The 23,404-nt window shown below is 47.1% G+C and overlaps 1 protein-coding gene across 3 annotated transcripts in view; it reads left to right on the top strand.

Moving 5' to 3' along the window:
• Positions 1–23,404, top strand: part of LOC140428436 (dnaJ homolog subfamily C member 5) — a 107,864-nt gene that overhangs the window by 40,380 nt on the left and 44,080 nt on the right. Inside the window, exon 2 of one of the 3 annotated variants that reach the window (XM_072514883.1) lies at positions 19,916–20,043. The exons of the other annotated variants lie outside the window; for them this stretch is intronic. The gene's annotated coding sequence lies outside the window, so the exon portion shown is untranslated. The remainder of the gene's footprint in view (positions 1–19,915; positions 20,044–23,404) is intronic. 3 annotated transcript variants of the gene reach the window in all.

Raw genomic sequence — 23,404 nt, 5'->3', positions numbered from 1 at the left:
TCTTTGAAAATTATGTTTAAATACCACTCTTGTGAAATTATCACAAGAGGAAGCTTGGAACAAAGATGGAGTTGAATCCAAAAACAGTTTCTAATTTGAGGCAGCACCTCCCAAGGCCACAGCAGTGGTTCCAGATAGGTAACGTGTTGCAGTCGGGATCTGATAATTTAACATTCATCTTGAAGGCAAGAGGCAATCAGTGCTATTTCTACCCTTGAAACAGTGACTTCATGAAGCTTGCATCGCTGGTAACCTGCTAGTTAAAATGAAAATAACTTGCACATTCTATAAATAGAAGTTCCCAATGTACTGTCATATTAAAACTAGATTCAAGAACTGATGATAAATGATGTTGCGTGTTTTTTTTAAAAAGCTGTTATGCTCATATTGTATGAAACTCCTATGGAAATATACTTTGTTTATGCATGTCTGCATAAAAGTGATACGGTTCATTTGATCCCTGTGGGAACACTAGTTGAATTGAATATTGAAAATGTTATTGTTACAATTCTCCAGGAGCATCAGCTTTGCTCAGTTGGCAACACTGGCCACCGAGTTACAGGATTGTGGATGTATATAATCTAAGGTGGCACTTCAATGCACTACTGAGAGAATAATGGATTCTTCAGCTAAGGTTTCTGGAAGTGTAGCAAAATATTCTAAAGTGTTATTTTAAGAACTTGATGCCTTGACCCACCTCATCTGACATTGAAAGAACTTTTGTGCGCTTTGTGGCTAGAAATTAGTGCAATTAAATAAATAAACAAAATAAATAATCTTTATTGTCACAAGTAGACTTACATTAACACTGCAATGAAGTTACTGTGAAAAGCCCCTAGTCGCCACATTCCGGCACCTGTTCGGGTACACTGAGAATCCAGAATTCTCAGCTGGTACGGGAATTGAACCTGTGCTGCTGGGCCTGTTCTGCATCTCAAACCATATGTCTAGCCCACTGAGCTAAACCAGCCCCCTATTTGATTGTCATCAGAGGTGTAAGAGTAGGTAATATAATTGAGCTTAATAAAATTTCAGTGTTGGACATGTTTTGAATCTGGTTTTGATATCTTTAGTCTTTTTTTAAATTGGTGGGCCACTTGCTTTTAAGTAATATAGGAGCAGGAGGAAGCCATTTGGCCCTTAGACCCTGCTCCACATGGCTGATCATCCAACTCCATAACCTAATCCTTTCCGCTCCCCCCCCCCCCCCCAAATCCTTTGATCCTTACGCCCCAAGTGCGATATCTAGCTGCTTCTTGAAAACATACCATATTTTGACCTTTCTGTGGTAAAGAATTTCACAGGCTCACCACTCTCTGGGTGAAGAAATGTCTCCTCATCTCTGTCCTAAATGGTCTACCCCATATATCCCCAGACTGTAACCACTGGTTCTGGACACCCCCACCATCAGGAATATCCTTCTTGCATCTATCCTGCCTAGCCCTGTTATAATTTTGTAGGTTGGAGTACTGCTTTAATCTTTTGTAGTAATTAATAGCAGTGCACTACAAAATTGTATTGTTTTTACAAAGTTGTGTAGCATGAAGTTTTTTCTCTCATACAATCATATTGCTAATGATGTGGTCTATTGACTCAATTTTATCAAACTGACTGCAAAATCTTTGTTGTTCAATTTTTCCAATCAGGGGCAATTTAGCGTGCCCAATCCACCTACCCTGGACATCTTTGGGTTGTGGGGGTGAGACACAAGTGAACATGGGGTGAATGTGCAAACTCCACACTGACAGTGACCCAGGGCCTAGATTGAACCTGGGTCCTCAATGCCATGAGGCAGTAGTGCTAATCACTGTGCCACTGTGCTGCCCCTGACCACAAAATCTAATTTCTGCATCTGGTTTACTGCTCCTTTCATCCTAATTAAATGTAATCTGCGCACACACACACACACACTGATGTTTAGTTAAAAATTATCCAAAGCAGAGCTTGCAATTATACAGTGCCTATTATGTGGACACAAATTCCAAACCAAAGAACGAGATGTGAGTAGTTAGTAGGGGAATTCCGTAATGTGAGGTCTAGGTACCTAAAAGGCTAAAACCAATAATGGAGCTAAGCCAGATATACGCGAGTCAATGTTGTCTGGAATTGAGGAAATAAAGATGGTAGCTGTACCAGGAGGTATGGGTGTATTTGAGCAAAGTAACCACCACAAAGGTATGGGTGTATTTGAGCAAAGTAACAGCCACAAAGGTATCCTGGCTGATAAAGAGCCACAAATAAAATTATTATGATGTGGGCGTGGCCATGGGGGGCGTGACGGGCGTGTGCGTGATGGGTGGTCCGGCACTGCCGAACCTACAGTACTACCACTGGGCAGCTACGGCGGAGAGTTTGAGGATGGAGGAGTCTTCCTGCATGGGAACGACCCTCCAGGCCCGTGCCTTGGCAAAAGATTGTAAGACAGTGTGGGTGATGAAGGGCGCAAGCAGACGGTGGGGGAAGCTGATTTTTGTTTGTACATTTGTGAAATCTTGAACATTGCCAAGTTATGAAGTGCAATTTCTCACTGAAGGTGGGTGATAATCAATTGTAAAGATTCAACTGATGTTCTGACACCTGTCTCGGGATCAGATTGTCAAATCTACCACACGGTTGACCTAGTTTGAATAACATTTTGAGGTACCTTAATCCCAGAGACTGTTTGCCTTCCAAGGAGAATTATCAATCTAGATTGTATTGTACCAGAGTTAAATGTTGTTTTTCTAGCAAATGGTAAGTGTGCACAGTTGTATCATTGCTCCACTTAGTGTTTGGGAAAAAAAACATTTTGCATGATGCTGGTTAGTGTGAAGAAATTTAAAAATAATTCTGGGGTCCACTCTGGTATTCTGTTAAGTAGGATTGGATGCATGAGTTTAAGTTGGGGAATGTCTACACATTGGAGCACACCAAAGGAGCTAGGTATAAAAAGCAGGTATTTGAAGTGAATATGACCCAAGTTAGATGTTTTAAAAGTAAACATTGTCGTGTTAATCACCCTGGGGTAACACGGACTGCAACTGGATGTAGTTGTACTTGAAAGTAGACTCCAAACTTTGGTGTTGGTTCAATACGCTTTATTGAACTTGTTAAGCAGTGCACGCAGTTCACTGTGGGTTTGACACTCTACGAATCTAAGCGTGCTTACTATAACTAACTAGACCAGACTAGCTCTGAGCCATGTGCAGAAGGTGCGAACTGATATGTACACCCTGACTGTCACTCCAGTTGTCACCAGTGGAAAGAGGCAGAGTGTTGATGCCTCGTGTGTTTTATAGTGGGAGACCACCTTCTAGTGTTCTGCCTGGTGATTGGTTGTGTTCTGTCCTGCGTGTTGATTGGCTGTACTGGGTGTCTGTCACTGCCTGTCTGTATCTCATTATGTGCAGGAGTGCATATCATGACATCTCCCCTTTTAAAAAAATATGTTGGTTGCTTGGAGCATATCCGACTGTATTTACATGTAGAACTATTTACATTATATGGCAAGTGGATGAAAGCGAGTGGATGAATATATACATAAGGTGTCTAGCGTGCAGATACAGAACAAAATTTACAAGATAAGTGTCGATAAGTCCAATCTTTGGGGCTTGCGTCTGATCCTCGTCGACCGCCTGAGGTGGGGACGATAGCACCTTGACAGGCGGGATTGCTGCCAGATTGGTGGCCTCATGGTGCGAGGTGTCCGGAGGAGGCACAACAATATATGGAAAAGTAGGATCTGCTGGTGGGCAGGCATCTTTGCGCAGTGCCCTTCTGTTGTGCCTGACAATGGAGCCATCAGCCATACGAACTACAAACGATCTGGGAGCTGCCTGTCGAACAACAACAGCTGGAGCTGATCAGCCTCCATCAGGTAGCTTGATCCGAACAGCATCCTCCAGAGATAGCACAGGCAAATCGGTAGCATGAGCATCGTACGTCAGCTTTTGCCGGTTCCTGAGTTGCTGCATCTTTTGCAGCACTGGGAGGTGATCCAGGTCTGGTAAGAGTATGGCTGGAACAGTCGTCCGCAGGTCTCTATTCATGAGGAGTTGTGCCGAAGACATACCGGTGGACAGAGGGGTTGCCCTGTACGACAACAGCGCAAGGTTGAAGTCCGAAGCAGAGTCTTGTGGAGCAATTGCTTCACTATATGGACCCCTTTCTCAACCTTCCCATTAGACTGGGGGTAGTGTCGGCTTGAGGTGATGTGGTTGAATTGGTACGACTTGGCGAAATTGGACCACTCTTGGCTGTGGAAGCAGAGACCATTGTAACTCATGACAGTGAGTGGAATACCATGCTTGGCAAATGTCTCCTTGCAGGCCTTGATGACTGTCCTTGATGTGAGGTCTGACAGCTTCACAACTTCCGGGTAATTTGAGAAGTAATCTATGATGAGCACATAGTCACGCCCATTGGCGTGAAAAAGGTCGATTCCCACCTTGGGCCACGGAGAGGTCACGATCTCGTGTTACTGGAGTGTTTCTTTTGTTTGAGCAGGCTGGAAATGCTGGTAGGTTGCACAATTGAGGACCATGTTGGATATGTCCTGGTTGATTCTAGGCCAATAGACAGCCTGCACCTACACTTTGACACCTAGGTGTCCCTCGTGGATTTGTTTGAGCACTAAGCTCTGCAGACTGTGGAATAACGATACGATCTAGCTTGAGGAAGATCCCCTCGACGACTGTCAGGTCATCCTTCACATTAAAGAACTGAGGGCATTGCCCTTTTTGCAAGCCATTTGCAAGGTGGTGCATTACACACTGTAGAAGAGGGTCTTTGGCGCTGAAGGAAGTGGAGGAGACGTTATTGCAGCATGGTGATCAACTTGCCTCGATGGGGAAAGAGATGCGGAAGGTGATGGATACTAACCAGGATCTGCGAGGAAAAATGGAAGACCTGGAAAATAGATCCAGGCGACAGAATGAGGATTGTGGGGCTGCCCGAAGGAGTTGAAGGACCGAAGCCGACTGAGTATTTTGCCACGATGCTGGCAAAACTACTGGGGGAGGGGGGAGGACCCCTCCCGATATGAACTGGATCGGGCTCATCGGTCGTGGAGGCCTGTACCAAAGGCGAGTGAGCCGCCAAGGGCAGTGACTCTGTGCTTCCGTAGGTACAGGGTGAAGGAGAAGGTCCTGAGCTGGGCCAAGCAGAAGCGGGTGGTGCAGTGGGCTGGAGCTGGCAAGGAGGCGGGCTGCCTTCAACCGGGTGAAGAGGGCGGCACTGTACATTAGCAAGGTGCGGTGCGGTATTGTATATCCAGCGAAGCTGAGGGTGACTTACAAGCTCGGGGCCTTTTATTTTGGAACGGTGGAAGCAGCGGAGGAGTTTGTGAAAGCAGAAGGACTGTGGCAGAACTGACAAACTGAGGAATGGCCATGTGCCGATGTAATCTCATGACTGTATTTTCTTTTTTGTATCACTGCGAGCGGGTGTAGAGATTAAAAGGAGCCAAGGTGGTATATATTTGGACGAGGGACGGGACGGGACTTTCACTCAATGTGAGTTCTTTGGGGAGTAGGTGTTTTGTAAGGGCCCCGAAGAATCCAGCACGAGTTTTAAGGATACAAAATAATAAAGTTTATTTACTATAACAATATATACATAGCAGTAGCAGTAACTTCCCTTGCTACCTTCTCCTTCCTCCTGGTTCCTGGACTGGCCAGCTTATTTATAGTAGGAGTTTCTCCGCCCCCCTCATTGGGGAAGTTCATACTCCCATAGGATTGTGGGATAATCATTAGTCCCCAGCCAGTCGTCAGTAGGCAGGTTATAACATCCCCCCCCCCCCCCCCCCAAAAGTCCAAGGAATCCACCGTAGGCCCTGGCGAAGGGAGGCGTCGAACTCGTTTGGCCGCAGGCCGGACGCCATTTGCACGCGGCGCTGGATCAGGCGGCGTATAACAAGACGGAGACCGGCGCTTCCGTGATGAACGGCGCGGTTGTACATCCACGGCCTGTGAACCCGAGGATTCCCCCTCTGATTCATCCTGTGTCTCCATCTCGGAGTCAGAGTCTGCTGCCTCCATCATGTCAGCGTCTCTGTCCCCATTCGGTCCCGTCATGACCTGCGCAGGCTTTGAGTGAGGCACCAGTGGAAGATTTGGAGGACTACCTTCCCTTGTTTCTGGTCTTTGCCGCTGTTGAACTGAGCTCCGGGGGCGGGGAATCTTTTGCGGGGATGATCTTCTGGACCGGACGTGGTCTACATGTTTTCGCTGGAGACGACCCTGGGCTTGCACTTGGTACGATATAGGGCCCGTTTGGCGAAAGATTACCCCAGGAACCCATTGGGCACCACCAGCAAAATGCCGCACGAATACTGGGTCACCGGGCGCAAACTGCCGAATCGGACGATGCTGAGACAATCCCGGTCCCTGCCGTTCTTGTGTGCGGCGTACTTTTGCGCCAATGTCCGGGAAGACCATACTAAGGCGGGTGCGAAGTCTCCGGCCCATTAGGAGTTCTGCGGGAGCTACCCCAGTCACTGTATGGGGGGTGGTCCTGTACGTAAACAAAAACCGAGCCAGTCTCGTGCCCATTGATCCGGAAGACTGCTTCTTTAGGCCTCTTTTGAATGTTTGCACTGCACGCTCTGCCAACCCATTTGAGGCCGGGTGGTAAGGGGCAGTGCGGATATGGTGGATGCCGTTCATCTTTGTAAACCTAGCAAACTCCTCACTCGTGAATGGAGTGCCATTATCCGTGACCAGCACCTCGGGGAGGCCATGCGTGCTAAATGATAAACGCATTTTTTCAATTGTTGCGCAGGGTGTTGTCCCCTGCATCTTATGCACCTCCAGCCATTTGGACTGGGCGTCAATTAGTAGAAGGAACATGGATCCCTGAAAAGGGCCTGCGAAATCTGCATGCAAGCATGCCCAAGGCCGCCCTGGCCATTCCCAGTGATGTAGGGGCGCGGCCGGCAGAAGCTTCTGATGCTCCTGGCAAATGGAGCAGTTTTGGGCCACCTTCTCAATGTCGGTGTCGAGGCCTGGCCACCAGACATAACTCCGGGCCAACATTTTCATCTTGGTCACGCCCGGATGCCCATTGTGCAAGTCTGATAATATCAGCTCCTGGCCTTTTTCCGGGACAACCACCGCGTCCCCCACAAGAGGATGCCGTCTTCCACGCTGAACTCTGACAGCTTGGAGGAAAATGCCCGTAACTCGCCTGGGAGCTGTCTATGCTGCCCACCATACAGGACTATGTGCCGAACCTTTGACAGGACTGGCTCCGTCTGGGTCCACTCACGGATCTGTGATGCCGTGACAGGCAAGGTGTCCATAAAATTTAGGGTTGCGACCACCTCACTGGTCGTGGGGGTCGACATGGGGCCGGTCGATAAAGGCAATCGGCTCAGTGCGTCGGCATTTGCTATCTGCGTACCTGGTTTGTGCTCCAGAGAATACTCATATGCAGCAAGCAACAAAGCCCAGCGCTGGATCCGTGCAGAAGCAATGGGCGGTATCGGCTTATCCTCTCTGAAGAGTCCCAGCAGGGGCTTATGATCAGTCACGATAGTGAAATGGCGGCCGTACACATACTGGTAGAAGCGTTTCACCGCGAAAACCACTGCCAGGCCCTCCTTCTCAATCTGCGCGTACTTCTTCTCCGCTGCAGTCAATGTGCGGGAGGCGAAAGCTATCGGTCGCTCGGCCCCGTTCTCCATCTTGTGGGACAGGACAGCCCCAATACCATACGGGGATGCATCACATGTGACGAGCAAAGGCTTTCCCGGATCATAGTGGGTTAGTAACCCAGACGACGACAATTGTTGCTTTACCCGCCGGAAAGCGGTTTCTTGCGGCTGACCCCAAACCCAGGTGTGATTTTTCTTTAGCAGCAGGTGTAAGGGGGCCAGCGTAGTTGCCAGATTGGGAGGAACTTCCCGTAATAGTTTACGAGACCGAGAAAAGAACGAAGATGCGAAGTGTCAGTCGGGGTGGGGGCATGTTGAATTGCACGCACCTTCTCTGCGACGGGGTGCAGACCCTCGCGGTCCACCCGATAACCTAGGTAGACTACTTCTTTTGCCTGAAATACGCACTTTGTGTGACGTAAACGGACTCCAGCCTCCGAAAGGCGTTTAAGGACAGCCTCCAGATTTTCCAAATGCTCTTGCTCTGACGTCCCTGTAATCAACACGTCATCTAGGTAGACAGCCACACGTGGTAAACCTCTCAAAATGCCCTCCATAACACGTTGAAAAATTGCGCAGGCAGAGGATACTCCAAAGGGCAACCGTGTATATTCATACAGGCCCCGGTGTGTGTTAATTGTTACATATGGTCGGGAGGCAGGGTCCAGCTCCAACTGCAGGTAGGCGTGACTCATATCTAATTTTGTGAATGAGAGTCCGCCTGCAAGTTTCGCGTAGAGATCCTCTATGCGAGGCATTGGGTATCGGTCGAGTCGGGAAACTGTATTCACTGTAAGTTTATAGTCGCCACACAAGCGAACTGTGGCATCTGGCTTCATTACTGGCACAATTGGTGCTGCCCAGTCAGCAAAACGGACAGGCCTGATAATACCCAAACTCTCCAAACGAGTGAGCTCCCCTTCTACCTTCTCGAGCAAAGCGTAAGGCACTGGGCGCGCCCGGAAATAGCGCGGTGTGGCTCCTGGTTCAACTTGGATACTGGCTACGGCCCCTTTTATTTTCCCCAGACCAGGCTGGAATACCTCTGGGTATCGTCCTAGCACCTCAGTCAACCCTCCAGAAACTGTTTGGAGGATGTGCTGCCATTGCAACCGCAAATGGCGCAACCAGTCCCGACCCAACAGGCTGGGCCCATGGCCATGCACTACGATAAGTGGCAAACGCCCCTCCTGGCTTCCATAGACAACAGGGGTCATTGTAGTTCCTGCAATGTCCAGTGGTTCCCCCGTGTAGGTGGCCAACCTGGCCGGTGAGTCAGTTAGTGTAAGGGTCTGTATACCCTGCTTGATGCGGTCGAATGTCCTCTGGGCGATCACGGAGACCGCTGCGCCAGTATCCAACTCCATCTCCAGCGGGTGGCCATTGACCCGTACTGTCACCTTAATGGGGGCCACACGGGGAGCTGCCACACAATGCAGCTGTAGGCAGTCGTCCTCCGTCTCCACGTCCTCAGGAGTGGTCGCCGCAGGTTCATCCACATGGAAGGTACGGCCTCTGGGCTGGTCCCAGTTACGGCCCCTGGGCTGGTCCCAGTTTCGGTCGGAACGACGGCGCCTCTGGCGTCCCCAGGACCGCCGTCCGCGACGGGGTCGGCGCCTACAAGTCTGACACGGACATGGCTCCTCATCCATTGGCTCTGGAGAAGGCTCCCTTCGGGGAGGAATGTCCGATGGCCACTGGCGTCGGTCTGGTCGTTGCCTCGCCCAAGGTACCGCAGGAGTGCGGGGGGACGTTTTTGGGCGGAAAGGGTTTCGCCCCAAGGCATGCACTTCCATTCCCTGTAGTTCCTGTTCTCCTCGCTCTGCGCTCTCTCGGGACAAGACTATTTGTATTGCCTGTTGAAAAGTCAATGTTGGCTCCGCTAACAACTTTCTCTGGGTGGCCGCATTGTTAATACCGCAAACCAAACGGTCGCGTAACATTTCTGACAAGGTCTCACCATAGTCACAGTATTCCGCAATCCCGCGTAGCCTGGATAAAAAATCGGCAAGGGATTCTCCAGGGGTCCTCTCAGCGGTATTAAACCGGTAACGCTGGACTATCGTGGACGGGGTTGGGTTAAAGTGTTGCCCCACTATATTCACAAGTTCGTCAAACGTTTTGGTGTCCGGCGCAGCTGGGTACGTAAGGCTCCTAATCACCCCAAACGTATGCGGTCCGCAGGCGGTGAGCAATATGACCACCTGGCACTCGTTTTCAGTGATATTGTTTGCCCGAAAATAGTAACGCATCCGTTGCGTGTACTGGTTCCAGCTTTCCAGCGCAGCATCAAAAACATCCAAACGTCCGTACAGAGGCATGGTATAATAGAAAACAACTTCCAACCTGTATCCAACAAAAATCCAGGGAGGTGGCTTCAGCAGTGTAGACAGCTATTCACTTTTACCTTCGTCGCCAGTTTTGTAAGGGCCCCGAAGAATCCAGCACGAGTTTTAAGGGTACAAAATAATAAAGTTTATTTACTATAACAATATATACATAGCAGTAACTTCCCTTGCTACCTTCTCCTTCCTCCTGGTTCCTGGACTGGCCAGCTTATTTATAGTAGGAGTTTCTCCGCCCCCCCTCATTGGGGAAGTTCATACTCCCATAGGATTGTGGGATAATCATTAGTCCCCAGCCAATCGTCAGTAGGCAGGTTATAACAAGGTGGATAGGTGGGGTTTGTGTGCTAAAAGGGGATCTTTGGGCTTTCCTGGGGCCGGGCAAGTGGGAAAGGGACCCGGGCGGGGGCCTCCACGCTGGCTGGTTTGTGCCAGCCAGTGAACTGGAGTGAGGTGAGGGGAGGGGCTGCGGCCATCGGAGCCTGGCAGAACAGGGTCCGAGTGGTCTAGCCGGGGTGGAAAGTTGGGGGGGAAGGAACAGAGGGTGGGGGGAGGAGTTTTACAAGAGACAGTGGACGGGAGGAGCTGGAGACCTGGGGAGGGGGGGAGAGAGTTGTGTAAGATTAAGGGTGACTACGGGTAATCCGATTTATTTTTGTCATTTGTTTATGTAAACATGCGGGTTGAGGTTTGGGGGTTGGTGGGTAGATGGGATCGTTGTTGTTATGGGGACTGACATATCTTGCTGATTATTGTTTATCGTTGATGGATGTAAATGTGGGAGAAAATGTGAAAATGGAGGAGAATAAAAAAAATTTTTTTTTTAAATAAAAAATTAATTATATAGACCAAGGGTCTGTGGTCAGTCTCCACTGTGAATGTAGGTAGACTGTAGACAAAGTCATGGAACTTTACAGTGCCGGTTAGGAGGCCCAGACACACTTTTTTTTTCTATTTGCGCATACCTCTGTTCAGTAGGAGTCATGGCCCTTGATGCATAAGCAACTGGAGCCCAGGACGAGGAGTCATCCCTCTAGAGGAGCGCCGCACCAATGCCATTCTGGCTTGCGTCCGTGGAGATTTTTGTTTCCCTGTCCGGGTCAAAAAACGCTAGTATCAGAGCAGTGGTGAGCTTTGCCTTGAGCTCGAGCCACTCTGCTTGATGTGTGGTAGCCACTGGAATGCCTGAGAGCCGTGGTGTGCGAGGCCAAGTTGGGAATTAATTTTCCCAAGAAGTTCACCCATGCCGCGGAAGCGTAGTACCGCCTTCTTGTCTTCCGGGGTCTTCATGGCGTCAATGGCCTTGACCTTGTCTGGATCTGGTCGCCCAAGAACTTGATGGTTGACATGCCAAAGGAGCACTTGGTCTTGTTCAGCTTGAGGCCGTTTGCAGGGACACGCTGAAAGACTTGTTTGAAACGAGATATGTGTTCCTTGGGGGTCGTGGACCATATGATTACATCATCTACGTAGACACGCACACCCTCAATACCCTCCATCTGCTCCATGATCCTGTGGAAGATTTCCGAGGCTGAGACAATGCCGAACGGCATACGGTTTTAACCGTACCTGCCAAATGGTGTGTTGAACGTGCAGAGCTTCCTGCTGGACTCGTCCAGTCCAGTTGTATCTGCCAGAAACCACGCGATGCATCTAGCTTCATGAAAACTTTGGCGTGTGCCATCTCACTGGTCAGTTCCTCCCGCTTCAGGATCGGGTACTGTTCCTGCATTATGTTCTGGTTAAGATCTTTAGGATCTATGCATATCCGCAACTCTCCTGAGGGCTTATTCACACAGACCATCGAGCTGACCCAGTCACTCGGTTCCGTCACTTTGGCGATGATGCCCTGGTCTTGGAGCTACTGTAACTGTGCCTTTAAACGTTCCTTCCGAAGAGCCGGCACCCGGTGTGGTGCATGGATTACAGGCGTGGCATCAGGCCTGAGTAGGATCTTGTAGCAGTATGGCAGAGTGCCCATTCCATCAAACACATCCGGATATTGAGCAAGGATGTCATCAATGTAAGCCTGAAGATCCACATTGGAAGAAGACATGGCATGGACTCGCTGTACGAGGTTGAGTAGCTTGCATGCATGGGCACCAAGCAGGGATGCCTTCTCAGGCTTGACGATTTTGAATCGCAGTGTGACATTGATGGTCTTGTTGGAGACGAATAGATGACAAGATCCTAGTGCAGTTATGGCATTGCCATTATAATCGAGGAGCTGGCGGAAGAATTTTGGGTTGCTTTTTAATGCGGTCAAAATCAGCTTGAGAGATGTGATTAGCAGAAGCACCAGTGTCCAGCTTGAACTGGATGCTGCATTGATTAACTTGTATGACAGCACGCCATTCGTCTGCGGAATCCACATTGAGGATAGATAGGCGTCTTGCTGAATTTGAAGAGACATACTCACATGTAGTGATGATGTCCACACGATAGGGGGACTCCAGGCAGTCGTCCTCTGGATCCGTAGTGCTACCAGGATCAAAATCCAGTAAACCTTGCTGAACACATCGAACACGCTTGCGTTGGAATTGGGATCGCTGGCCCTTGACATGTGGTGCAGACCTGCACAAGGCTGCATAATGTCCAGGCTTCCCACAATTTAAACATCGCCTGCCTTTTGCAGGGCATTGCCACTTTAAGTGGGCGGTGCCACAGTTCGGGCACGTCATGACATCGACGTCGTTACGCTCCGTGTTTCATCGCACATGCGCAGTGTGGTCAGCTGACGTTCGCACCTGCGCATCGCACCTGCGCAGTATGGTTTTCGGCCGCTTTGTTCTCCCGTTCGTGTTGCGCATGCGTGGGACCCCGAGAAAAGCGCGCAAAATGGCCGCTTTCATCGATACTGAGGCGCTGCATCCGGGCGATGGCCTGTATACTCTCTGCCTCGTGGAAGGCAAGTTTTTCGTATTCTGCCGATTTGAAACGGGAGTACCGATTTCTCGCATGCTCATGCACTATACACGTCTCGATTGCGACTGGCAGGGTCATGTGCTTAATTTTGAGGAGTTGCTCCCGCAAGGAATCAGAGTGCACCCCAAACACGATCTGATCCCTGATCATGGAATCAGCGGTTGCACCATAATTGCAGGACTGCGCTAATACGGGGATGAGTTAGAAAGGATTGGAACGGTTCATCCTTACCCTGAAGGCATTGCTGGAAGATATAGCGCTCAAAGGTCTCGTTTGTTTCGACTTCACAGTGACTGTCGAACTTCTCAAACGGTCTTGAATTTGGTCTCGTCCTGGCCGTCGGCAAAATTAAGCGAGTTGAAAATCTGGATGGCTTGGTCCCCCGCAGTTGATAGGTGCAGCGTGATTTTTCTGGCTTCGGAAGCATCCTTGCTACTGAGCAAGTTATGTGTCGCATGTGATGTATCACTTTAGAGTTTAGATATTAATCCAATCACCTAGTCTCCTAATCCAGTGTATCGATTATGTATCCATATTCATGGAAAAGGGTCCAAAGATGCTTCTACGCAACATTTTCCCAACACCACATGATGCTGTACTGAGCATTACAAATCAGGAACATCCTAAATTTTATCCTTTTGATCTGTGTTAATGAAACCCGGCTCAAACAACAGCAAGGAGGGTGAGCTATGAGCTGTCACCTACATAGCTAATTGCTTAACAGGCTAGAAATCTTGTAGAAGAAAGGTCTCTTTGTTGACCCACACATCATGACATTGCATTGTGATCTATCAAGCAAGTATACATGAACAAGTTCTCTATTTCCATCAAGTGATTCTAAAATTAAAAATTAATGGCTAGTTGTATAAGTATTGAAAGTCAAAGAGATCTAGGAGTACAGGTCCACAGGTCATTGAAAGGGGCAACACAGGTGGAGAAGGTAGTCAAGAAGGCATACGGCATGCTTGCCTTCATTGGCCGGGGCTTTGAGTATAAGAATTGGCAAGTCATGTTGCAGCTGTATAGAACCTTAGTTAGGCCACACTTGGAGTATAGTGTTCAATTCTGGTCGCCACACTACCAGAAGGATGTGGAGGCTTTAGAGAGGGTGCAGAAGAGATTTACCAGAATGTTGCTTGGTATGGAGGGCATTAGCTATGAGGAGCGGTTGAATAAACTCGGTTTGTTCTCACTGGAACGAAGGAGGTTGAGGGGAGACCTGATAGAGGTCTACAAAATTATGAGGGGCATAGATAGAGTGGATAGTCAGAGGCTTTTCCCCAGGGTAGAGGGGTCAATTACTAGGGGGCATAGGTTTAAGGTGAGCGGGGCAAGGTTTAGAGTAGATGTACAAGGCAAGTTTTTTACGCTGAGGGTAGTGGGTGCCTGGAACTCGCTACCGGAGGAGGTGGTGGAAGCAGGGATGATAGTGACATTTAAGGGGCATCTTGACAAATACATGAATAGGATGGGAATAGAGGGATACGGACCCAGTAAGTGTAGAAGATTGTAGTTTAATCGGGCAGCATGGTCGGCACGGGCTTGGAGGGCCGAAGGGCCTGTTCCTGTGCTGCACATTTCTTTGTTCTTTGTTCTTTGTTCTTGTTCATGCTAATTTGATCTATAGTTTGTTGCCTGCCTTGCTCTATTGGTTACAGCAAGTAAAGCAGTTGCTGCTGAAGCTTCGTGTCTGTATGTAATGGAACCACAAATTTTAATGGATATGTATACTTCGATCAGGAGCGTGTTGGCGGTGCATTGTTTTTGTTTTATCATTTGAATTGCTACTTTGATATGGGTTCCTGGTGCCTGCTGACCATCTAGTCTAGTGAGTAAAGCCCACTCTAGTCGATTGTATAATAATCAATAACTACTAAATAAACTGTTTTGTGTGGTGTGGTGCTGGTAAATTGACCCCAAGATGATTTGATTATTAGGAAATTGGAATAATCAATCATGGCAGATTTGATAATTTGCCGCATCCTCGCAGTTTTCTTGGTTGCTGTTACTGATTGACAAATCTTTCACTCCCATTAATGAACAAAACTTACTGGTCAATGATTTCTGCCCACTTGACTCTAGCAAACCCAGCAGGCTAATTTCACATCCCAGCTAGATGCTGGAAAATATGTGTCACTGATTGTGCTATCCTCCTCTCTCTCTCCTTCAGGGACAAGGCTATAAGAGGGTGTTGGCGACCCTGGGCTTTGATTGGGTTTGTCCATGAGGCTTGGTCCATGATTACGTTTGGCAAAGTACTGCAGTGGTTTGTCATTGTTTCCTGCAGTATTGCTCTTGCATTGGAAGATTTGAAGCTTGATAATTGGCCTGTTTATCCATGTTTTAAACTCAACTTCTATAGCCATCAAGTCCTGAAGTGGAACTTGAGCCCAGAGATGAGGCCGCTACCCACTGTGCCACAAGACCTCCAGTGCTACCCTTAACCTCACTAATACATTTTCTTGCGGGAGGGACTGGAACTGTGGGACACAGTTTAAAAATAATGGATCACAGTGAGTCTGTGGAACTCTTCTACAGAGAGTGGTAGAGGCAGGGTTTATGAATAATTTTAAGTCGGAGGTAGATAGATTCTTGGCAAACAAGGGTTTCAGTGGTAGTGACATTGAGGCCACAGTCCGATCAGCCATGAATAGCAGAGCAGTCTCAAATTGCAAAATGGCTGCTTCTAATGTTCATGTGATACACCTGACACGTACTTGGTAGATTGGAAGATGTGATAAAGTGGTTGGTGAGAAGCTTTGGGAGCATGTTTTGAAACCATAAAATAAGAGATAGAGGGTGCTCTAAACCACCAAATAAGAGATAATAGGTGCTGTATTGTGTAACAGTAAAGCAACTACATAATGTCTCCTTGTCGATTGCTGCTTCTTTAGATATTGTGTAAATATTCTGTAAATATTGATTCTGAAGTGTCATGGTTTTTATTCTAGCTGACCAACCTGCTGCCAGGTGTATGCCTCCTGCTTCTCCTTGTAATGCTATCTGCTCTTTCAAGGACTTGCTCTTCCAAATTGGATCACCTCAACAATGGATACTGCTTCTAATCTCTTCCTCTTATTGTAAACAAATTTTACTTGCTAAAGTAGAGACATCATTCGACTAGGTTATTTCCCCCTTAGATTAAGCTTTTCTCTTACATTTTGCTGAAGATTGAACATTTGGCACCAGATGCTACATATGCTGGCAGTGACTTCATGGTCTTGAAAGGGCTTCCTGACAATGGAATGCTGAGAATTCATAGTGATAACATAGGCCGTTTAGATGTGCGGGTTTGATGGATTTAGCATAGTCAATCCACCTAACCCGCACATCTTTGGACTGTGGGAGGAAACCGGAGCACCCGGAGGAAACCCACGCAGACACAGGGAGAACATGCAGACTCCACACAGACAGTGACCCAAGCCGGAAATCTAATCTGGGACCCTGGCGCTGTGAAGCCATTATGCTAACCACTATGCTACTGTACTGCCCACGGTTAAGCTGGTAAGAGTGAGAAACTTGTCCGTACTGGACAGCAAAAGCAGGATTACTAACTTTTCCCCTCTGGTAAAGTGTCATGCACTGAGTCAAGTCCTCTGAATATTGCATACTACTTTGATTTTTTTATTGCTCTCAGCCATCTACCAAACTTTCTCTCTCGGTTTTGAAAGGCTGCAAGATCTGAGGGGCCACTGCCCTGTTATTCTGATCTTGTATTTTAAGTAACTAAGTTAAGGCAAAAAAAGTTTAAACAGTTAAAAGATCATCAATGCTTAAATTATTCCTGAACACCACTTCTTAGGCAAACAAGTGTCTCACTCTCTTTACACTCTTGCAAACGTTCAAGGCTTGACGCTGTGTGCCTGTTCTTTGCCTGTCAGTATGGTGCCCCCCCCCCCCAAACACCACCAGAAAATCTGGCACATTGATAGAGGAACATAAAATGAGTTGTCCAAAGTACTTCACAGGCAGAGCATAATGCACTTTGAGAATTGTTGAATAAAAATATACAGCGTCAAAGCTTTTTCTCTTCCATTTATCAGACAAGAGTACCAATTGTAAAGGAGATGCCAATTTATACTGCATAAGAAGTGAGTTTAAAAAAAATACTTTTAGTTTTTCAATTTTTTTCCAAATTTTTTTTCAAATAAATAACAACGAAGAATACCATGTACAATGCAAACAGATACAGAGCAGAAAAAGAATTATTGTGAATATAGGAAATAGCAAATAACTTAAACTCTATACCCAAAATCCCTAACAGCTGATGATATCTAGATCTCTGAAAAGGAGATAACAGTTGCCACCTCAGATAGAATCTTTCAGCAGAACCCCTGATGGTAATTACATTTTCTAAAAATGCAAAAAGGACATTAAATCCCCTAACTAGCCAGAGCATTAGGTGGAGCTGGAGACCACCAACCAAGCAGTATCCGTCTCCAGGCTATCAATGAGGCAACGGCGATAATGTCCGCCTCTATCCCAGAGTGAACTGCCAGAGAATCCAACAGCCCAAATATGGCCACCAGTGGAAATGGCTGTAATTCTAATCTGACAATATTAGACATTGTGTTAAAAAAGTAAGCCCAGAAGCTGGCAAGTCTGGGGCAGGATCAAAACATACAAGTATGATCTGCTAGGGCAAGCAATCTCTGCATTCAGGAAAACCCTGCTTATCCTTGCCTTGGTAGGGGTACTCAATGTAGCACTTTGAACTGAATTAGGCTCAACCGGGCACATGACTAGAGTTGACTCGTATAGGGCCTCTCTCCAAACCTCGCTTGTGAATGTCGGGCTCAGTTCACGCTCCCATTTCGTTCTCACCTAATTCGGGAGGGGGAGGGAACAGATGAGAAAATGTGACCATATAGTTCTGAGAGACCCCCTGTCTGACTGATTGGAGGATAGAATCCTCTCCAATAAGGTGGAAGCTGGAGCCAGAGGAAAGGAGGTAAAGTCGTATGAGTGGAATCGGGCACTTGAACGAAGCGAGTTGGGTAGCTGAAATTTGTCTGCTAATTCTCTAAAGCTGGCAAACCTCCCCTCCATGAACAGGTCACCAAAGTTCTCGAGTCCCTTCAATTTCCACAAGTTAAAGGTTGAGTCCAGCCCCGAAGGTAAGAAAAGGTGTTTGTTTCAGATTAGGGGCCAGTGAATAAAAGGATAGGGTTTTAAAATGTGGTCGGAACTGTTTCCAGATTCTAAGGGGAGGCCACCACTGGGTTCGAGGAAAATCTAGCAGGAGAAAAGGCCAATGATGCAGTAACTATGACTAGGGGACTTGATGTAGTGCAAGAGCAAGCTTCCATGTGGCCCCAGATTAAACTGGGATCGCTAATCCACAGTAAGATTTTTTGGACATTGGCGGCCCAGTAATAAAACAATAAGTTTGGGAGGACCAAGCCCCCTGACTGTCAATCTGTGGACTGAGGCCCAGATGTGGGCCAGCGTGACCCCCAAGTAATGAAAACGTGCACTGGAGAGGTGAAAGGGTAACATGCCTAAACGGGCTTGTCTGCTAGGGGGGGCTGACCAGAAAACATTCACTCTTACCTGGATTTAATTTATAGCCAGAGAAGGAGCCGAAGATATTAAGCGTCTTCATTTTGCCATCGATGGAGGAAGTATCTAATGTATAAAAGTAGGCCATCTTCATAAAGAGATACCTGATGTTCCACCCTGTCCCAATTAATCCTCCATTGATTGGAAGCTGCTACGGCTATAGAGAGATGCTCCATTGCCTGGGCAGCCCTACCTAGTCCCCCTATTCAAGAGGAAGTAGTCTGAATGTATAGTATTAGTGTGAACCCTGGCAGTATGGGCATTGTATAACCAATGAATCCATGAGACAAATCTTTGGCCGAATCCAAATCTTCCAACAATTTCAACAAATAGTCTCATTCTACCCTGTCAAATGCTTTTGCAACATCTATCCCCTCTGGCTCGGGTACCGGAGAGGAAGAAAGTATAACATTCAAAAGATGACCTATATTAGCCGATAACTGATGGCGCTCTACAAAACCTGTTTGGTCCTCTTGAGATTATTCATGGAAGGCAGGGTTCCAACCAGAGCGCCAGAACCTTAACGAGCTGCTGAACATCTGCATTTAAGAACGAGATGGGTCTGTCTGAACTGCACTCAAGTCGGCTCCTTGTCACAAGGAGCAAGGAAATAGAGGCTCGAATAAGGGTTGGAGGCAATGAACCATGGAATAGGGAGCCATTGAACATACCTAACAACAAAGGTGTGAGTTGTTGTGAAAATTTCTCATAAAACTCGAACGGCAAGCCATTCAGGCCAGAGGCCTTATCAGCCTGCATAAGACCAATCCATCTTAAAATCGCGTCAGGGCGTAACGGGGAATCCAACTCGCCACTCTTGCCTGATTCAACAGGTGGGATGTGCAGACTGTCCACAAAATCAGCTATGAGCGACTTGTCTGTGGGGGGCTCCAATTTATACAGGTCCTAGTAGTGGGGTGTAAAAGCCGCATTGATTTGGAGAGGGGCGGGAACTAGGCTACCGCCTGAGTTGAGTATCGGGGATTTCACGGGAGGCTGATTGGCATTTAGGTTTGTGTGCTAAAAGATGACTGGCCTTCTCCCCATATATGTAAAAAGTGCCCCTGGAGCGCTGTAGCAGACATGAGGCCTTTTTGATGGTCAGTAGCTCCAACTGGGTCTGCAATTTTTGCCTGCTTGCGTATAATTCCAGAGTGGGATAGTGAATACTGGTGATCTACTTCTAAAATGGAGTCCACCAGCCTCTGCTGTTCTAATTTTTTCATCACGTGTTTCAGATTCCAGCATCCATAGTAATTTTATCTGGGATGAGGAGAATTGGACTCTTTTGTTGATTTTCCCTGGCCCTGCTCTTAAAACTAAAATGAAAAGCTTGCCCACCCCATCTTTTGCGGCAGCCTGATCTGATCTTTAATGCATAAATGGTTCTCTTGCAAACAGAACTATCAGAATTTAGGCTCTTAAGATGCTCGTGATCGTTTTACAGGGCCATTCACACCTCTAACGTTCCAGGTAATCAGTCGGATTGGAGGTCTCCTGCCACCCTGCAAACCAGAGTTGGCCAATGCCAAGGAGGGATGTTAAACCAGGAACACTTGAGAAGACCAACCCAAGGTAACCACCAAGTCAAGTCAGGTGACATGACAAAGCGAGACCAGCAGGCAGTCAGCAAACCAAAGCCAAACTAAAACCCACGCCAACACATATGCCACCACAGTCTAGCATGACCACACCCAAAAGCAAATGGAACGGTGGCAAACAACTTGACCTAAAACCTACAAATCACAACATAACACAATATCTAAGCACATTTTAAACACTATTATGAACTGCAGAAGACCCTTTAATATCACTCCTGTTAACAAACACACCTTGTAGCATGGAGACCCCAATTGCTCAGTAAAAACTTATTTAACTTGAGAGCACCACAGGGGCGACTGAAAGTTGTACCAAATAGTAAAAACGAAAAGAAAAAACAGACTATGGGAAATCCTTCGTATATAATTAAGGTTATTAAAATGCACCCATACAACAGGAATGAAAAGTGCCCACACAACGAGCCAGAGATTAAATTAAACAGCCAAATTGTGCTAGACGAATGAGTTTGGATCTCCTGGCGAGTCAGAAAAAAGTATTTTTCACGGAAAAAAAGTATTTTTCGCGGAATGTTACATGAAGTCGGGCTGGATAAATCATCCCACAGTTGACTCCATTCTTAGACAGGAAAGATTTCACTTTGTCAAAGGCAGCCCTTTTCTCGGCTAGGTCTGCACTCGTGTCCAGGTATCATCTGATAGTGGCCTTTCCACAGTACTCTCTTGCCCACTAGAGCACCAATCCTCCTTAAAGCTGCCAACCGTTGCAATTGCTGGACGTGGAGGATCTACAGAACGAGGTTTGGGTTGAAGCGAACCGTGGGCCGGTCCAATTCTGGGGGGGTGGGGGGGGGGGGGGGGGAAGAGATGTTCTCACCCGCCATTTTGTGGAAAAGGTCTAAGAATTACTGGATGCGGCATTCAGTCCCCTCCGGTAACCCCACAACATTAATGTTTTGTTTTCTGCATCTGTTGTCATGGTTATTCAACTTGGATGTTAATGCCCTGTTATCCTTGATCACAGTGATAAGGTCGGACTCTAAGGAGGTGATCCTCTCGCTGTGGTCAGACAACACATGCTCTTTGTGCTTTGACATTCTGGCTGCTAATCCCGAGAGCTGAGCGAATAGGGGCCAAGGCTTCCTCATTGATTTTTTTTTTTTTAAGGTCCAAAGTCGAACACTGTCGATATTTCTCGAGCTCAACCATCAAAATTCTGCTGAGTGTTTCGGTCGTTAATGGAGTGGCCACAAAAGAATCTGCCATCGCGATCTTACCCCCATTTGATCCGTGGGAGGCATCAGAGTCCGCCATTGAAATTTGAGCAGATTTATTTCTGGCTTTGCCTCCCTTGGGCATCACTGAGATGAGGGAACTCTACCTAGTTAATTTTCAGGGTTTTTTTGGCAATTTGAAGACCCATGGTGCAGGGAAAAAGGGTAGAAAGGTCAAGTTTTCAGCAGGAGCCACCTTGTGCTTGTCTTCCCCTCACATCGCGCCATTTTAAGTCCCGAGAAGCGAGTTCTGATTGGCAGAGGCCTTGCCATGCCGAATACGCTTTTAACTTGCCAAGCTTTTATTTAAATTCAAACCCATTCAGGTTGACTCTTGATTGGTCAAGGCATTGCCATGGGGAATGGCTATCCCCCAAGCTTGTGAAAAAAGCATAATGTGCGGACATGTTCCTTCTGTGGACAAAGGACAGGGTCCTGTGTGAGTATATTTAGCTTCTAGCATGCGTAAGTGAGCCACATTGGGAATCTGACTGACTACTTTAAATTGACCGTCCAAGTAATTCTTAACCCTGATTTGTGCTGTTTACAAGTGCTGTCCAATCACGGAATCACATCTATTTGTTGGACAAACTTTGATTTTTACCAGCATGGTCTGAGTGCGGTCAGTACTGTTTTGCACAGCTGTTTGATAAGTTCCATTTAGATGTTGGGATTTACAGTCTACATATCTGGCATCACGCTGGCACTGAAATTCATATACCACATTACTCATTTGTGTGATGGGCAAAATGTCTCTTCGGCTTGATGGCAGCACCCTGTTGGTGGAGAACACCACGCATATTGCTGCAGCATAACAGCAGCATGAAATGGCTAGCTCTACCCGTGCCCAAACTTTGACACACCTTGCCCTTCCCAGGACATGAATTGGCCAAATGGTTGGGAGATGTAGCTACAGGTTTTGAGAAATTTCTGCTTACGTGGTGAAGGATTCCTTCACTTCGAGAAGACCGCCTATCGATAGCAATGCCTTGTCCATTGCTAGTTACTAGCCTATTCACCAATGTACCGCTCAAAGAAGCTGTAGACATTTACACTATCATTATATCATGGTGATCTTGATGTGCTTCCATTGCCTGAATCTGTATTCAGTGAACTTATGAATTTGGGGACTTGTGTAGTTGAGTAGAGTTTTAACAACAACATGTGTGCCCAAATAGATGGTGCTGCAATGGGATTCTGTAAATCCAGCTCTCAAACATCTTTCCCAATTTCCATGTGAAACATGTCTTGTATTAAATGATGCCTAACCTCCTACCCCTTGCATATTTCAGATACATGGATGATTCATTTGCTGTATTTTAATCTGCAGCTGTATGTAATAATTTCCTTACACCCCTTAATAGGTTCCATCCTGCACTCAAATTCACCTTTGAAATGGACCAGTCAAATGAGCACCCCTTCCTCGAGATGCTAGTTGAGAAATCTTGTCAATGGGTTCTCGACGACTGCCTATCTTCATTGGTCAGTATATGCATTGAGATTCCTACAATTCAAAACACTGAGATTGGCCTTATCAGTAACCTTGTGTATCGGCTTAAGCCATTTGCTCACCATGCAAGCTTGATGCTGAAATATGTATCAAAACCATCCTGTGGGGAAAATGGCTGCCCTGACCAGATTATTGCTTGCTGTGTATCGCATAAACTCATGAATGGGCCTAAGGCAGCCACTTGTGCTTTTGAAAAATGCCCAGTCTACATCCGAGATGTCTCAAAAATGTGAGCAACAGATGAAGCTAATTGTTTCACACTGCTGCTCTGCAATAGAAACACACATGGTTTTCTCCCCTAACTGGGTGCTGCCGTCATGCCAAAACACTTTCTGCCTATCACACACATGCGCAATGTGGTGTGTGAATTTCAATGCCTGTGTAATGCCAGGAATGTAGGCCATTTGTCTCAATAGCTGACCGATTCCATCAAATAGCACTGCCTTCTGCTGTTTGGAACAGGCAAAGTACTGACTACTCAACCAACCCATGCCTGCAAAACACAATCCTGATTGTGCCAAGAATTACACGGTTAGCTTCATCTGTTGCTCACAGTTTTGAGACACCTCTGATGTAGACTGGGCATTTTTCAATTT

Source organism: Scyliorhinus torazame, chromosome 8 (genome assembly GCF_047496885.1).
Source record: "Scyliorhinus torazame isolate Kashiwa2021f chromosome 8, sScyTor2.1, whole genome shotgun sequence".
Taxonomy (NCBI): Eukaryota; Metazoa; Chordata; class Chondrichthyes; order Carcharhiniformes; family Scyliorhinidae; genus Scyliorhinus; species Scyliorhinus torazame.
This window is presented reverse-complemented; position numbering and strand designations above follow the sequence as displayed.